The sequence below is a fragment of the Conger conger genome, chromosome 9, assembly GCF_963514075.1.
Source record: "Conger conger chromosome 9, fConCon1.1, whole genome shotgun sequence".
In the NCBI taxonomy this organism is placed as follows: Eukaryota; Metazoa; Chordata; class Actinopteri; order Anguilliformes; family Congridae; genus Conger; species Conger conger.
The window spans coordinates 35,034,619-35,041,227 of NC_083768.1; the positions used below are offsets into that span (position 1 = coordinate 35,034,619).

At 41.8% G+C, this 6,609-nt stretch overlaps 1 long non-coding RNA gene across 1 annotated transcript; it reads right to left on the reverse strand.

Moving 5' to 3' along the window:
- Positions 1-732: 732 nt before the first annotated feature.
- Positions 733-6,225, reverse strand: LOC133136251 (uncharacterized). Its single transcript, XR_009709491.1, has 5 exons — positions 6,132-6,225; positions 5,505-5,613; positions 5,060-5,193; positions 2,599-2,711; positions 733-1,114 (listed from the first exon to the last, which is right to left on the reverse strand). It is a non-coding gene; the product is annotated as an uncharacterized LOC133136251 (long non-coding RNA).
- Positions 6,226-6,609: the final 384 nt, after the last annotated feature.

Here is a 6,609-nt window from a genome sequence, read left to right on the forward strand (position 1 = left end):
ATATTTCGGACCTTCAGGATGGGGAGATGGAGATCAGAGACCACACTATGGAGGAAGGTTCCACCCTCCCGTGGGACTAAATGTTATGGGCACTTAATTGATAGGTTTGGTGGCCCTCCAGTTGTTTGAAATACCGCCTTTTCCCTTAAACATGCAGACAATGTACATGACTGAATGGTCCCCATAGGATATGCTGTCCGAGAAAATGTAGTCCTCGCATAGCTACTTATAAAAACGATAAAATAAGAACATGAAATGGACATACAGTTTGTTTAATTCTGAGCATGACCAGAACTTCATATATGTAATGAACCATCATGAATATGTAATACGCAGTCTAATTGGTGTACCATCCCATTTTGAGAATGAATCACAAGTCTGACAGAAATGCCCCTTGTAATGTCCAGTACTGTTAATGAGGTGCAGTGCTCCGCTGTGGATTCAGAGCACAAGCTGAGTGGACGCACTTTGAAAGTCGCTGTCTAAGGGATTATGTGTAAATGCAAAGTTGTGAAAATGACCTCTGTGCTTGGCTGTGTAGATATAGCTATGTTGTAATAAATCATTTCACCAATCGGACACATCTCTCTTAATTGTAAATTAAAGGGACTCACAATGCAAGGCAATGGGACAAACAGAAACAGGGTGTTTGTAAGTCAGGGAAAGTTTTATTGCAGTCAAGACTGTAGGTTCAGATGTCTGAAGCAGACCAGATTTTAAGCATAGGGCTGCATAGGGCTCAAGGGCTGCCGCCTAGGGCAGCAGAAAAGCCAGGGCTGGGTCTGTGCTGAAGTTGTATGAAGATGAAGGTGTATGTTCCCATGCTGTCATCTTAAATTAGTGTCTAAAACATGTGCCTCACCATGGATGATGGGATTTATTAAATAGTATTTATTAATGTTTTTCAATAAGCTGCAGATTTTACAGAATTATTTTTTTCCCCACACTGAAAAGCGTAGAAAACACTGGTTATTCCAGCTTTGTTTATTTCATTCATTTAAAACTCGTGACAGGACGTCCCGGTCAAGAGAACTCGCTGAGGAATCTGTGGTGGAAGACCTGGACACGTCTCAGCAGCTCTTCCAGGTTCTCCGTGGTTGTGTGCACACACATTCTGCAGGGGAACAAGAACATATGCACCCACTCTCCATTTTTTCACATCTAATCATAACTCCTAAAATAAAGATCTGAAATGTTGTGAATTCTCTTCAAATCATCCTTTTGCCAATGTATTTATTGTAATTTTGACTGGTAACGCAGGCAGTTCTTTCACTGGATATGCTCCTACTATGCTTCATGAGAGTGAGGCTGCAGCCTAAAAATTAAGCAAACTATAATGCCCTTGGACCTGATGGCCTGCAGGGAAGGGTGCTTATGGCTTGCTTCTTTCAACTTGCTTTTTTAATTAAATTGTTACATATATTGCCAGTCATAGAATACCAGTTATTCTGGTACCTGAAGAGGCTAGAGCTTCATTGCAAAATGATTTCTAGCCAGTTTCTCTGACCATCTTTCTCTGCAAGTGTATGGAATGGGTCATAGTCTACCTTTGGTGACTACATTGTGCTTTACCCACTGTGTGGTCGGAGTGACACTCTGACATTACTATTAACAAACATTTTCAGATGTCTGAAAGTTAAGCCAGAGTATTATTCTTAAATTTTAGTTCAGCTTTTGATACAGTGATCCTATATTGCAGAGGCTTTCTGATCTTGGTATCAATGGGGTTTCTTTTATTGACTAAAAGCATTATTTCCCATTGGCCCCAAACCTTGTCTAGTAAAGGTACAATTTTGGACTTCTAATGGTCAAGAGCAGGGGTCTCCAACCCTGGTCCTGGAGGGCTACTGGGTCTGCTGGTTTTTCTTGTTACCCTGCACTTAACTGTGATCAACTGCTCTAATTAATTAATTAACTCACCTCACCTGGTTACCTGGGTCTCAAAGGGTGCTGATTTTAAGGTGAAAACAAAAGGTTGGAGACCCCTGGTCAAGAGAGTAATTCCAGCAACACCCTCATACCACAACACTGTTTATCCCTCCCCTTCTCTGTGAACGCGATGACGTTGAAACCTCCACGCCATTGGCTGTGGCAATTAGAACCTATTTTCAACCAATGAGCTTGAATTACAACTGTACAATGTTTTGGTGCAGTGTCGGTCCGTCAACTGTATCATTTTAGGACTATAAACGGAGGGTGAATTAACGTCAGTAAGCAATTCAATTTCAGAAAAGAACTGTTCTCTTCTATTCCAGTGCACTCTTTTCCATAATGGTTAACATTGTATTTTAGTCCCTTATATGTTGTACAAGGTAAGGTCCATGAGGAATGTACTTGTAAAATAGCCTGTAAAATAAAAATTTTCAGTCATGCAGAGCCCTGTTTGAATCGCTCTGCCCTGTTAAACGTAGCCAGGCTAGGTGTGAACGCAATCGCACTTGCATGTGTGAAGGGTGTGACAGCAGGGCCCCCAGATAAATTCAAAGCTGCATTCAAAAAGAACCCCCCCCGACCCCAAGCTGTGCCATTTAGACTTTCATCTGCAGTGCGGGTGCTGGCTTCATGGCGCAGGTCCATGGTGAGGGTAACAATCGATACCTGAGGTGGCGGGTTCCTTCTTGCTGCCCGGACTCACACCCTGGCTGGACGCATATGTCCTCCTCATCCAGCAGCCTGCTGCAGTAAAATTGGTCGGCCTCCATCCCAGCCACCTAGAGAGCAAGAGAGGGGGTGAGACCTCAAAGTCGCACAGTACTGGGGTTAGGGTTAGGGTTAGGATTATGATATTAGTATTGGGCGTGTCCTGGATAGCATTTGGGTATTTAAATGGTTGCCTGCGGTGAAAGGCAAAATACTTGAGTGGTGTGTTTGTGGCTCCCAGAAGCAGGTTTTTCAGACACATGCTATGTCATTGACTCATGAAATCTACCTGCTGTTTTAATATCGCTGACTTATCCAACAAATTGATTAACTGCTCTGATAGATCCTTCATTTCATTTCATTTCTGTTTCTGTTCATTAGCCAGCCAGCAAAGGATGGGCTCCTTCTCTGTGGATCGTTCTTAATACACATCACAAACCATGTAAACTTGACTTGACATCAGGGCAAGCTACCCATATAACTCAATGTATTTTGCCACTAAAAATATTGTTTTTCCAATCTCAGGTTAAAGCAGGAGGGGGCATATAAATACAGTGATTACATTATGGTTCATTTCTGCACAGTTTATGGTATTTGCAATACACTGAACACAATTGAGTTTAAGGTCAAAAGATGTACATGAGATGACAGATCAGCCTTTTATGTCTTGGTATTTCTATCTAGAAAAGGTGATATGTTACATTACATTTTACATTACATTAATGGCATTTGGCAGATCAGCAACATACAACGGATTTAGACTAAGCAGGAGACAATCCTCCACTGGACCAATGCCGGGTTAAGGGCCTTGTTCAAGGGCTCAATGGCTGTGCGGATCTTATTGTGGCAACACCGGGGATTGAACCAGCGACCTTGCGGGTCCCAGTCGTGTACCTTAACCACTACGCTACAGGCTGCCCCTAAACTTAGAACATATGAAAACTTAGAACTTAGGTGAGCAAAAGTATAGGAACATGTGACTCACAGGTGTTTCTTGTTTCCCAGATGTGTCTTGTTAGATTGACTGGTTAAACAATACATAGTTTTGAATGTGTACTCTTGGTTTTAGCCTTGGGTTTTGCCTGTGAAGACTGCATTTGGGTTAGAAAAGATAAACCAACAACAACATTAAGACCAGAGAGCTGTCTTTGGGAGAAAAGCAAGCTATTTTGATGCTTAGAAAGGAGGGGAAATCAATAATTAGTTGACATACATGCTTTGGAGATAACTTGTATAACACTTTGGAATTTCCTGAAAAAGAAAGAAACCGCTGGTGGAGTGAGCAACAGGCATCGAACAGGTTGACCAAGGAAAACAACAGTAGTTGATGACAGAAACATTGTGAGAGCTGTGAAGAGAAACCCCAAAAGATCAGTCAGTGACATCTCAATCAGCCGCTTGAAGAAGACTTACAGAGAGCAGAAATATAGAGGCTGTACCACAAGACACAAGAAGTTTTTTGGACTGATGAGACCAAGATTGAACTACCAATGTGATGGAAAGGTGAACGTGTGGAGAAAGCTTCTGGAGTGTGGTGAGCCCACTCCAGAAGCACTCACTAATCTTTATTGATGATGTAACTCATGATGGTAGCAGCAGGATGAATTCAGAAGTCTACAAACACATTCTGTCTGACAACTTATGAAGAAATGCGTCCAAACTAATTGGGAGGAACACTGCCAACACTACAAAATACTACATTAGGGAGAAGAAGTGGAAGGTTTTAGACAGGTCTAGTTAATCACCAGACCTTAACCCAATTTAGCATGCATTTCACCTCCTGAAGAGGAGATTAAAGGAAAAACCTTCCCGAAACAAACAACAACTGAAAGAGGCTGAGGTAAAAGCCTGGAAAAGCATCACAAAAGAAGAATGTTTGGTGATGTCAATGAGTTGCAGGCTTGATGCAGTTATTGCAAACAATGGGTATGGTACCAAAAAAAGAAAGTGTTATTTACTTTCATTTACATAAATACTCTGTTCTAATACATTTGCTAATACATCCTGGGATTTCCAGGATTTATGACATACAGAGCTCTGGGGCTACAGTGACTCCTCGCGGCATGGAGGACTCTGCGTAGCTCCTCCACTTTCAGACACCAGCCTTCTTCCTCACAGAGATGATAGGGCACCATCACTGTACCCTGCGTTGCCAGCATCAGATTGAAACTGCTGTAGTTGGGTAGTGGGGCTAGAATCCCTGTTTGGGACAGGCCTTTTCCATAGGACAGAAGCTTCAAAATAACCTGATTATGGAGGAAAGAGCAGACCAAGTCTTCACACAGATTCATTATTTAATTTTCAAATTGCTGCTTTTCTCCAATGGTAGCACAACAAATGCTATGTATATCAATTACGAATTTGTCATTAAAGAGCACAGCAAATTTGGACACAGATACAAAGCAGTGTCTGTTCTCACCATAAGAGCTGACTGAGAGCCATTGCAGATGAAGATGTTGTCGGGGTTAGAAGGTATCCCCCCATCCCGTCACAAGATAAAATCGGACACATTGCGTTTCACATGAGCGACACCACACGGTACTGTATATGCACCTGAGGACAAACGGACACACACACAACTTGTCATACGAGTAGAACAAGTTTCTCTTGTCTCATGTCTCATGTCATTGTACATGTACACACACAAAAATAGGATATCAAAATATAATATACACACATTGCTCATTAGCAGCACAGAGGCTATTTACTGTACATTCACACATACAAGTATAAAATATAGTCTGCCACATACAGACATTGCTGAGTATCTCATACACAACTCCATGTAAATACAAAAACATAAATAGGGTCATTTTTGCTCATGCATACAGAGGCTAATTAAAAATAATACACAAACACCTTACCCACACTCCCTCCATCACACTGTTTCAGGAATCTCTGAGCCCTCATTTGAACATCCACTGGGAGCCTCCCACTGTGGAGAAGCTCAGGGTAAAGGCAAGCAGCAGTGACCTGAGCAACCAGTCACACAGAGGAAAAGAAAGGAAGATCCTGACCCAAAATCTCAACCATTCAGACAAGCTCTTAGTATTATCAATGTCACAAAAAAAAAACTGTCTAGGGCAGAGCTGCCCAACCCTGCTCCTAAAGTTGTACCATCCTGTAGGTTTCAATCAAAAACTAAAGCACACCTCATTCAGCAGCTTGAGCTGCTAATTAGTAGAATCAGTTGTGCCAAATTGGGGTTGAAAAAAAAGCTACAGGATGTAGACATCCGGGAACACGTGCATTCAAGACAGTGATTCAGCAGTTCCAATGTTTAGTGGAAGGCCATTCCAGAGTCAAATTGCGCTGGCCCTGCTAGTGCAGTAGATTTTATGAAATTTACAACTGTGGATGTAAAAATATAATTCACATATTGATGCAAACAAGTAAATTAATGAGCAAACACCAGCATACACACTGTCCATGCAGAAACTGAGTTTGACTGCGACTTGCAATCCTGTGTGGAAGCACAGACGTGGTGGTACCTGGCGTACAAAGGAGATCGGTTTAATTCCCATCCTGTGAGCATCACCCCAGCTGGCATCTATGATGCGTTTGGATGGTTTCTGTTCCCACTGCAGAGTGAAGAGGTACCGAAGCTGATTGGAGCCAGTCGCACGTCATTCAAATTCAGTTTCATGTTTTTACCATGTTTATTTTGTATTTTGCACAATGTAAGGTGACCTTGAGTGTCTAGAAAGGCGCCACTTCAAATAAAATGTAGTATTATTATTATTATTAGTTAAGATCATGAAGAGCCATCAGACTTCAAGTTCCAATATTAAGAATGACAATGTACCAAATGCACTCACTATGACAAAGCTCTCTGATCATGTAACGATGGCTTTGATGAGTTTATTACCAGTTCATCGAGGGCACGTGACCCAAATTTATTTCAACTTGCATTACTCATTGGGCATGGTCGGCATTGGATTCTCACAATCCTTAAAAATTATTCAATTA